The sequence below is a fragment of the Cyprinus carpio genome, unplaced genomic scaffold (assembly GCF_018340385.1).
Source record: "Cyprinus carpio isolate SPL01 unplaced genomic scaffold, ASM1834038v1 S000006809, whole genome shotgun sequence".
NCBI lineage: Eukaryota > Metazoa > Chordata > Actinopteri > Cypriniformes > Cyprinidae > Cyprinus > Cyprinus carpio.
In genome coordinates this window covers 74436-85822 of record NW_024879395.1, presented here as the reverse complement: position 1 = coordinate 85822, position 11387 = coordinate 74436, and the positions used below count along the sequence as shown (strand labels likewise).

At 36.4% G+C, this 11387-nt stretch overlaps 1 protein-coding gene and 1 long non-coding RNA gene across 2 annotated transcripts in view; both read left to right on the top strand.

The window, feature by feature from the left end:
- LOC109081952 overlaps nucleotides 1-2936 on the top strand; it is a 6132-nt gene extending 3196 nt beyond the window's left edge. Inside the window, exons 2-3 of the long non-coding RNA XR_006159968.1 lie at nucleotides 1395-1556; nucleotides 2368-2936. This is a non-coding gene — a long non-coding RNA (uncharacterized LOC109081952). The remainder of the gene's footprint in view (nucleotides 1-1394; nucleotides 1557-2367) is intronic.
- The window catches only part of LOC109078824 (NACHT, LRR and PYD domains-containing protein 12-like), a 57815-nt gene that overhangs the window by 16909 nt on the left and 29519 nt on the right, over nucleotides 1-11387 (top strand).

Genomic DNA, 11387 nt, shown 5'->3' with positions numbered 1-11387 from the left:
CATTGCTTGTGTAGGTTCTCAAGGCACTGACCTCCAGCTGCAGTCCAGCTTTTTTGTGAATCTCCCCACATTTTTTGAATGGGTTTTGTTTCACAATCCTCTCCAGGGTTCGAAGATTCCCTATTGCTTGCACTTTTTCTACTCCACATCTTTTCCCTTCCCTTCACTTTCCCATCACGTGCTGACACAGAGCTCTGTGAACGTCTCTTTGCAATGACATTTTTGGTGTCTTGCCCTCCTTGTGCAAGGTGTCATTTGTCATTTTGATTTAACTGTCACCCATTCTTTCATGATTGTGCAGCTTCATAACTAGACTGAGAGACTCATTTAAAGGCTTTGCAGGAAGTTTCTGAGTTAATTATTGCAGGATTAGAGTGTGGCACCAGGTGTCTTCAATATTGAACCTTTTCACAATATTCTAATTTTCTGAGATACTGAATTTGGGATTTTCCTTAGTTATCAGTTATAATCATCAAAATTAAAAGAAATAAACATTTGAAATATATCAGTCTGTCTGTAATGAATAAATATAATATACAAGTTGCACTTTTTGAATGGAATTACTGAAATAAATCAACTTTTTGATGATATTCTAATTATATGACCAGCACCTGTATATATAACAAAAAAGAAGTTTGAAAATAACAATATTTTTGAAAATACAATAAAATAGTACACAAAAAAATGGAGGGATCCTAAATCTCAGTAAAATTAAATTTTTATTATTTAAATTTTTATTTTTTATTTAGTATTTGTTATTTATTTATTTATTTATTTTTTCAGATATCTTTTCTGGCATGTTTTTGGTCCAGATTAAAAAGTAAAAAATAAAATAAATAAAAAATGAAAATTGAAAATAAGTACTAAGTCTTTAAGTATTAAGTGTTGTTGGATAAACACCAAAATGAATACAAAAATCTGAAAGGCTGCCTGAAATAAGTTGCATGTCAGGAACAGAAAGTAATGCAGTCTGTTTTGTTTCTGGGGGTTTCCAGCGAAACCACTGTTCCATGAACACCATCTGCTGTCAGAGAGTGAACTGCAGATTCATTCAGTCTGTCTCCTTCACTCACAGTGGTTGACTGTCTGGGAGTGACACATGCATTGTTGAAGCAGTTTATGTTAATGAGAACTTTAAAAGATTTTTGGTTCATTATCAATCTATGGTGGGACAAATTAGAATATGGTGGGCAACCATAGTTTAAATAATTAATAACACTGTGAATATCTCTGCCAGTGGAAATCCATTAGGTGAAACTGATCGTCACATGGTTTCCCATTGAAGTGAATGTGATTTTGGCTACAAAATTATGCTAAGAAATGGCGAACGTATCTGTGCCCTCTGGGTGAAAGTAAAAGTAATTTTCTTCCTCTGTCTGTCTTTCTCTTTCTAGTCTGCATGACTGTGGCATTACAGATGTTGCTTGTTTGGCTCAGTCTTTGGCTGAAACAAAAGCACTTCTATTTTTAAAAGAGCTTGATCTGAGTAAAAATAAAATGGGAGACTCAGAGCAGCAGCTCAGTGATGTGCTACGAGACTCAAACTGTAAACTGAGGTGAGTAAACATTCATTTGTTGCAATGATCTCAACCGTCTGTCTGAACGAGGCCAGCCTAAAAAGACGATCAGGACAGTTGACAGGCCACTGCTGTGTGTCGTCACAAAAGCTTATCATTTTCACGTGTTTTTAAGCCTTACCACTTGCCAATTTAAACATTCAACAGTTTAAAGCATTCAAACACAAGACGTGGAAAAGCTCAACTGAGCAGGTGGTTTTTTTCGGCGCACTGTGTTCACAGCTTGGAGAGGGCCGTGTCTCACAGACAGCAACCCCGGACTGAACCCGAGGCCTTGTGTATTAAAGATGGTAAGGCTGTATCGTTGGTTTAGTTATCTTAGTTGTTCTTGATGCTCCTCCTGCACCTGAAAACAAACAAAAAAATGATGTGAAAGAGCCTGTCGGCACCCTCTTTTCAGGGCGAAACACAAAAGAAATGTTCTGGTGTTCAGGGCTCACTCTTTTAAATATCTTCTGTTGGTGTTTTAGAAGAAGGCATCTCAAAACTCTTGAACACCGAATTTGCCTCTTTTTGATCTTGTACCGACAAATACATACAAAATATGTCAAAATAACTGTCTTGGAAAGTATGTTCAAAAAAACTGACGGTTATGTCTTAAGTGAAAGTAAACAGATGTGATCAGATGTAATGGATGCATTCATTGTCTCTTAAAGTGACCTCTGAAAGAGGGTTAGACCTTCAAATGAAATAATCCAGCAGTAATAAAAACATACGTGTACATGAGTAATGGTGAATGCTTTATTGTATTTTTTTTATTTAACCGAATGCTATTTTGCATTTTTTACAGGTGAAACAGAGGAGGGAGAAGAGGCTGATGAGCTTGCAAAAGAGCTGGATTAGTAAGAATACAGGTCTATAGTATAAGATTGTCATTATCAAATGACAAACTGAAAGTCTAAAATGAAAATTAAGTTAACATGCTACATGTACACAGATTCAAATCAGTGATCTATAATAGAGTCATTTTAAAGATCAGTGGTCCTGTGTCATTTTATATTTCTTTATACCATTTTTTTATTTTACATTTATGTATGTTTTATATTACATTTCTCTAACATTTTATATACAGAATGTGTATTTAAATTCGTCTTTGTAAGTTCTGTATCTGTCTCAGGAGAAACATGTCTCTGTATAAGAAGGAGGTTTTTTTGATGTTGTAGTTGTTGTGGATGTGTTTGTTCTCTCACACCGGCACAGATTAATCTTTACTAGTTAGAATTTATGTAGCATATTACAGTATGTGCTTTCAGTCATATTGTCTCATGCTTTTTCTTTAGTGAGTTTAATCTTCTCTTGTATTGTATTGTAATGTGTTGGCATATTATAACTATACAAATAAAAAACTTGACCATTTTATTTTGTTTGAAGAGTTTATTAGTTCAATAGCCATCTATTAGTATAATAGGAAAAACACAGGGCTCGAATTGAGGGGGGATGCGGGGGATTTTTTGTCAAAAATGACAATAAGCTCATCCCCTTGTTAAAACCACCATCCCCGTTACCATCCCCTTTTAGATTAATAATGTGTATTATGTAAAACTTAGCATGCAAATGAAATGTTATAATTCTCTACTTATTCACAAACTAAATAGCAGCGATTGGCCAATCAGAACTCAGTACTGTAACAAGCTGCTCAGATGCAATAGCAAGTTTTCATCATTTTTCACGCAAAATGGTTAATGCGCAACTTTTGAAGTCATTTAAAGAGAAGATAACAGAAAAGCTTTGTTTTTTCCTTGATTATAATTTAAAGACATTTCTGACATTGTTATTGTGCTGTATGTGTGACTGTGAGGGATTGAGAGATGATAGGAGAGCTGACATTATCGAGTCACGACTTTGCAAAAACCAAACAAAAACACGTCTTGAGAGGCCAGAAGCGCTCACTGTGTGATGAAGCATGTTAGAATGCCCTTATAATTCAAGCAATGAAAGAAAAAAAAACATAGACTGTGTGTCCGTGACGTCACCCGTAGTTTTCTGAAGAACGTTTTTGAAGCTCAAAGTGGGTGAAGCGGGTCGTCGCCATCTTGGCAGCACGTCACCACGTGTCACTCCCAGATAATCGAAAATGGGTAAAAAGGCGGGGAGCTGGTTGCTGAAGCAAGCCGCCCACCTAGCTTGACGGCAGTGTCAGTAGCGGCAATCCGCCTGCCACTCAAGTAAAAGTGGCCCTTAATTATGCAAAACTTTAAGGCTTAATATAATTAAACTGATGGGTTATAAAAAAATTCACCCCTCTCACAGTTATCATGAAGGGCAAAATTAGCTAGACCAAAATCATTATTTTTTGTACCAGGCTGTAAACATGTTTTTTTCTGCTGTAAAGTTGGGCATTTTAACATGGGGAGTCTATGGGATTGACTTCCTTTTGCAGCCAGCCTCAAGCGGCCAGTCGATGAATTGAACAGTTTTAGTCACTTCCTTGTTGGCTTCACGAGAGAGAGCAGGAGGTTGCCGTTTGATAGCAACACAGTGTTTTGTTCCTTGAACGAATCGAGTGAGCCAGTGATTCAGCAGTCCATTCAGATGGACTCACTGCCTGCGTCCCAATGTGCACACTATCTATGCTAAATTCTATGTGATATTAGTAATTTTCAATACTACATAGGGCAGATAGGGTGGATAGAATGCACATTGGGACGCAGGGACTTGTTTCATTTCTAAATGAATCAGCTGTTTTGAACGAATCGTTTGATTTGAATCATTTAATAAATAATTTATTAAAACATGTACTTGCTACCTATTGGTGGTTTTATTATCATTATTATTTATCCATGACAGGCCTAAACCAGACAAGGTGCCAGCACTAGCAGCACAAAAACACAGTTAGCAAAATATCGACCAAAATTCCTCCATTTCCGGCACCAGAAGGAAAAAAGCTTATAAATAATAGTTAATTTAATAAGGCTCATTTTTCACTAAATAAAAACCTTTTTAAAAATTACAAAATATGTTGTAATCATTATGTAAAATTAGTTACAGGAACACCCAACCCCCCCTGCCCCGCCGAAAAAGAAACTGACCACACCATCCCCCCTGAAATATTTTCATAATTTTTTCATTGTTGGTACTGTGGTGGTTCTGATGTAGATATTTTGCCAATATTTTTCTGCTGCATCTGCAGTTCCTCAAGCTCACCGCTACCAGAGGTCAACACACCATCACACTATGTGAAGTACAAGCAACAGGTCCATGTACGGTTTGATAGATTGTCTTTCCATTTGAAATGAAATAAGCAGAAATGAGAAAACTACAGGTTTTTTTTTTTTTTTTTTTCACGGGTAGAAAACGGATAAACCACTCAGAATTAGTTTTCCCCTTGTGGGCAGTCATGACACGCCCCTTTCCGCTGATTGGTCAACCAAATATGAACCTGTGACGTCATCCTCAGTTCGTTCACCAAAATAGCCCTCTGCTGCTATAGCAATATATTGTCTTTCTTCTGTGCCACCTAATGCGTTTCACAGAAATATTATTTATTGCATTAATATTAATCAGCACCCAGGCTGTTTTAATTAGCTGTGCTGTTAATGGTGAAGCTGCGCTACCCATAGAGGAGCAGATGACATTGGGATCCTTTGCCGGTCCCGTTCCTGTTTCTCGCTGCCAGTGCTTTCCTGGCTGCTCTATACTGTCCTGTATGAATAAAGGCATAAAAACCATTAAAAATGAATCTGTTTATTAGTTATTGTCTATAATGTCTTGATAATTATTTGTTTTAGTAGCCTATATTTATTTACTTAATCTCGTTACACCAACTCGTAAATAATGTAACCAAAAAAAAAAAAAAAAAAAAAAAAAAACTCTTGTCTTTTTTGTTGTTGTATTATTATTTGGTTTTTTTGTGTTTTGTTTTTTTGTTGTGTTTTATATTTTTACAAGGTGTGAAAATATTTACAGTTGTAATCTTGGCCTAACCAAAGTCCCAAGTCTTTGGCCTAACACATCATTCTGATTCTGATAGTAGCTATATTGAGAATCCTTTAACAATCGCTCAACAGTAAACCTGAAACATATAGCCAGTATTGTACTGGTGAGGAATTTTTCCCACTGTGCATCTCAATAAATTATAATGTTGTGGAAAAGTTCATTTATTTCAGTAATTCAACTCAAACTGTGAAACTTGTGTATTAAATAAATTCAATGCACACAGACTGAAGTAGTTTAAGTCTTTGGTTCTTTTAATTGTGATGATTTTGACTCCCATTTAACAAAAACTCACTAATTCACTCATCATTCATCTCAAATTAGAATACTTCATAAGACCAATAAAAAAAAATGTTTTTAGTGAATTGTTGGCCTTCTGGAAATTATGTTCATTTACTGTACATGTACTCAGTTCTTGGTCTTTTTGCTTTAATTTACTGCCTCAATTCGGGGTGGCATGGAGTGATCAGTTTGTGGCACTGCTGAGGTGTGTTATGGAAGCCCAGGTTTCTTTGGAATGTGGTCTTCAGCTCATCTGCATTTTTGGGTCTCTCTTGTTTCTCATTTTCCTCTTGATAATACCCATAGATTCTCTCTGGGGTTCAAGGTCTGTGGTTGCTGGCCAGTCAAGCACACCAACACCACTGTCATTTAACCAACTTTTGGTGCTTTTGGCAGTGTGGGCAGGTGCCATCCTGCTGGAATGAAACAGCATCTTTCAAAAAGCTTGTCAGGCATCACGGAAGCATGGAAGTTCTTTGCTAACCCAAAAATGTGTCTTGTAAACGGGTGCAGTGACTTTGGTTGTCAAAAAACACAGTGGACCAACACCAGCAGATGACATTGCACCCCATAATCATCACAGACTGTGGAAACCTTAAAACACTGTGACTTCAAGCAACTTTGGCTATGAGCTTCTCCACGCTCTTCCTCCAGACTCTCGGACCTTGGTTTCCACATTAAACACAAACTTGCTCTCATCTGAAGATGACTTGGGACCACGGGGCAAGAGTCCAGTTCTTCTTCTCCTTAGCCTCAGGTAAGACGCTCTGATGTTGTCCTGTTGTTTCCAGGGAGTGGCTCTTTAAACAAGAGGAATAACGACCAACTTTAGCCAGAATTCCCCTTGACAACGTCTGTGTGTGTGTTGGCTCTTTGATGCCTTGACCCCAGCCCCTCATTCCATGGTCCTTGCTGAAGTTCACTCCAAATTCTTGAATTTTTGCTGTGACAATCCTCATAAACTCTGGCGTTCTCTCTCTTGGTTGTGCATTCTTTTTTCTTCCAACACTGTTTCTTCCGCGCAACTTTCTGTTAACATAGCTTGGATACAGCACTCTGCTGAACAGCCAGCTTCTTCAGCAACTGAATGTGTTGTGGCTTACCCTCCTTGTGAAGGGTGTCAATGATTGTCTTCTGGACCAAACCTGTCATCATCTATGGTCTTCCCCATGATTGTTGTAGTCCTAGTGAACCATTTTGAAGGCTCAGGAAACCTTTGGCAGGTGTTTTGAGTTTATTAGCTGGATTGGCATGTCACCATATTCTAATTTGGTTGAGATAGTTATTTGGTGGTTTTTAATAAATGTGGAGCCAAAATCCTCACAATCAAAAGACCAAAGACTTCAACTACTGTGCACTGAATTTATTTAATTTAATACATGAGTTTCACAATTTGAGTTGAATTACTGAAATAAATGAATATATATATATTACTACACGATTTTGGACTTTATTGCTCGGATTGGACACTGATCTCGCTACTGGAGTGCTCTGACTAAACATGAAACCATGTTTTTTCTGCAATGTCATTTTTCAAGCTATTTGGCATAAATATCTTATAATTATAGTTTATAATTCTGTAAAAATTTGCAGGACTTCCCAATTTAGGGGGATCTTGGGCCTATTCACTTTTTTTTAAATCTTTTTTTTTTTTTTTTAAAACAGTGTTGACTGATGAAGAGCTGTTTTTTATTAATATAGAGCCTAGTCAAAACACCATTACAAGTAAAATGTTAGTAATTTGAATTTTAAATTCACTAAAATTAGACCCAGAAAACCCTGCCAAAATCTGTCCGAACATTGAGATATCACAATAATAGACTAGAGAGCAACTGAAAATGTATTCATTCATTCATTCATCATTTATTCATTCAATGTAAATTTCTGCATGTTACATAATTACTTCCAGGGAGACGGCGACAAGTGACTGTGTTTTTTTTTGTGCCTCACTCTCAACTGTCTCCTCCTGTGGGTTTGAGACTAAACTGAAGAAAAACATTTCCTCATACTTCATATACTAAGTATATACCTAAAAGCTCTCGTACCAATGTTCAGTGGCTTTTAAAATAAAGATTATATAATTCAATTCAAAACAACAAAAATCTCAGAAATGTTGATTTTGCAGCCCTGGATAGGTCTGGTTACTGTTAGTTGTTTTAACCCATTTGTGCCCAAATTCCTTTATTGTTATTGTAGTATGCATACAACGTTCATTGTATGCCACCAACAAAATTTCACATGCAAACTCCACACTAAATGCAATTAAAACTGAATAATAAAATAAATAAAGTGACAATCTAGTGTATAATTAGACATAACAGACTTAATTAGCATTATTAGCAGCCCCCCACCCCCCAAACTTATTAAATCCACTATCACTACTAAAGTTATTTTGATAAGCTTGGCTTCCAGAGCATTAATTGCTCTAAGAGAATAAAATGTTCCTCAAGAAGCGGGAAGTATGGCCATAAAATGTCTTATAGCGCCTATCAGATGGCAGAGGTTCAAATATGTGGTGGCATGGATGTGTAGAGTCCTTACAGATGCTGATAGCTTTGCTAAACAGCGTGACCTACAGATATCTTCTAATGCTGGTTGTTCAATGCCAATATCTATCTGTGCTTCGAAAGACAACACTCTGGAGGCTTTCTTATTTACTGTACAGATGGGAGAAACCATACAGAAATGCAACAAGTTAAATGCCTTGCAGCTATGAAAGTTTGAGGCATTAAAGATTTGCTCAGCAGGCCATTGTGTATCAAAAAGTTAAATGAAAATAAATAAATAGATATGTAAAATATTCTGAAGAATATGTGAGTGGTGCTTGCCTTGGCTAAAGACGCAAAACACTTTTACCAGTCCCGAAATAAATTTACAATGACAGATTCTTCACGGAAAGGGAATGTACCACACACCGGAAGTGACGCGGTAAATTCGTGTTGTTGGTTGATTAGTGAGTAAATGGCTTTGGGTTGTGGGTAAATGGCGAAAGTTTATGGTGACTGAACATGGACTGCGGCCGAGGGATGTTTTTTTGTTTTTTTTGTGGCAAAATCATCAGCTTATTGAGGTTTTTTTTTTTTTGTGTGTTGTGTGTTTTATTTTGTTTATGAAGGGCGTGGTGTCGGAAACACACTGGGGACGTCTCGACAGCCGGACAGTGCTAAGCAAAGTAAGTTGTTATTTGTTATTTTTCAGTGTAGCAAAACGCTAGCTATCTGAGGCCATGTGAATAAAAATCAGTAATGCTAATAATGATTTTTTGAGCGGCTTATAACTTTCTGTTTTGAAACAGAACTCTGTCCATTTCAGCAGAACAACCAAGCCCATCATACAAACAGTTCATGGAGTACAGAAGCTCAAAGTCAAAGAGCGGCAGTCTTTTAACTATGGGCCAAAAGGAAGATTTAAGCCTAAAGAAAGAAAACACGTCCAGGTAAGCTGTACTTACCACCCTATACAATTTTGCAATGCTTTATATGTATTTGTGTGTATGTGTATATTTATTTTACTTATGTATACATTAATTATATATCTTTGTTATTTTACTAGATAAATGTAGGATTGATGGCGCCACATGAAAATGATGGAACCGATTTAAAACCTCTAAGAGGGAAAACACTCCCGTTATTTACAGACCCGGAGGTAGCAGCACCTGATCTACTGGAACAAGCTTCTGCACAGAAAATGAAAACATTTAACAAGGACATGCAATTTTAGGCTGACCTTACATCCTTTTGTATCCAGACTGCTCAGAGGGGTGGTCCACATGTGCCTGGCTGGTCAGAAAGGGGCCATTCAAATTGGCAGAATATAAAAAAGGAAATAGAAAGGCATATTCCAGAATCACTTTTTTCTCATTTGCCTCAGAAAAACACTATAAAAAGAGGTTAGTGGATCTCATGATTCAATATTTTTACATATTTTGATACTCTGCTGGAGGATAGATAATGTTTGTTTGATTTATTTTTTTCAGTGGATGATACTTCAGACTCTGATTCTGAAATTGTCATCACAACAAGGAGCACAGCTGAATTCAATCGAGCTGACATTGGTACATCAGTTATTTCTATTTTTTTTTTATATTTATGTATGTTTGTATTTATTTATTAGATGTGCATTGGATCTCCCAAACTCAAACTGGAAGATGAAAGGTAGGTGTTGCACACTTGTACACAAAGGAACTTCCAGGCGTGCATGGGTTGAAATTATTTCTTTACTTCTTTACTGGAAATAATAATAATAATAAATCATATCTTATTGGGCTACAGTGCTTTCACTACCAGGTAAAGGGCAATTTAACATTTTTTTAAATTTAACTCACAAAATTGTGATAAAACTACTAGCAGATAATTCACTACTTATGCACATACACATTATACATTTATATTGCTTTTTTGGAGATATTTTGTTCACCTGGAAATACAGCAAGACTGCACATAAGCTCAACGTATCATGCTACATCGGGCTGTTTCTGTAACTGACTTGTGTGAGCTTTACTTAATTGATTTGCTTGATTTTATTGGTGTGTATTATTGGTTTGTAAATTAAAATGACAATTTAAAAAAAAAATTAAAAAAAAGTGGAGAATGAAGGGGGTGTAATGAGAGACAGTGGTTTTTTTTCTAGTGGTAATCAACCAATAGGACCTTGGCTGTATCTTGGTGTATACCCCACGTTTACATGATTTGCACTGTAGGCCTGGAAGGACACCTGCTGGTTTTAAGATGTCTAAACACCCACTCTAGCCCAGAACACCTTGGCCACTAGAAAAGACCCATTGTCTCTCATTTCCATCCGCTTGACTGAGAGTACTTTAACAAATTTATCTTTAAGTTGTTGATGTGGATCAGAGAGAATTCGCTCTGATGAACTTGAAACAGAAAATACCATATGTGTAATGTGATTTATAACAAAATAATCTTTTTTTATGAATCTTTCTGTTCCCTCTACTACTACCTTTTACTCAAAACTACATTATAGCCTTTATCATGGAGCTAATAATTTTTATGTTTTATCATGTTACAGAGATGCACCAGGACATTCATTAACAATTCAGCCAGGACAGATAATGAGGCAGACTGGCACCAAGACATTTCTTGTTTGCTTTCTTGTGCGTTACGTTTGCTTGCTTTCAGTGTTGTTGTTTCAGACATTTTAATCTTTTTTTCAGATAGTAATATCTGATGCTGAGGATCTGGATCCACCTGAAAAAAAAAAAAAAATCATAAAGACTGACATAATTTAAATTAATTTAACTGATTACATGGGAAGAACATTTTTGTTTGTAAAATGTTTTAACATGGAAATGATAATTTCCCAACAGGAAATACACAGACCTGTATTCACCAAATGCTGAGCAAGATCATATATCGTTGCTGTCAATGTGAAGAATTTCCAACAGACAGCAATGTAATATGACAGCTTTTGACTAGCACTCCTGTTTTTTCATTGTACAATAGTTCTGGTATATCTGGAATATCAAGTCACTTTTTCTCATTACAGGGAGGAGATGGACATTACATTACCTGACATCGTAGCAAACCTGTCACTTCCTATTGATCATAAAAGAGAGCAATACGTAAACTGAACGAA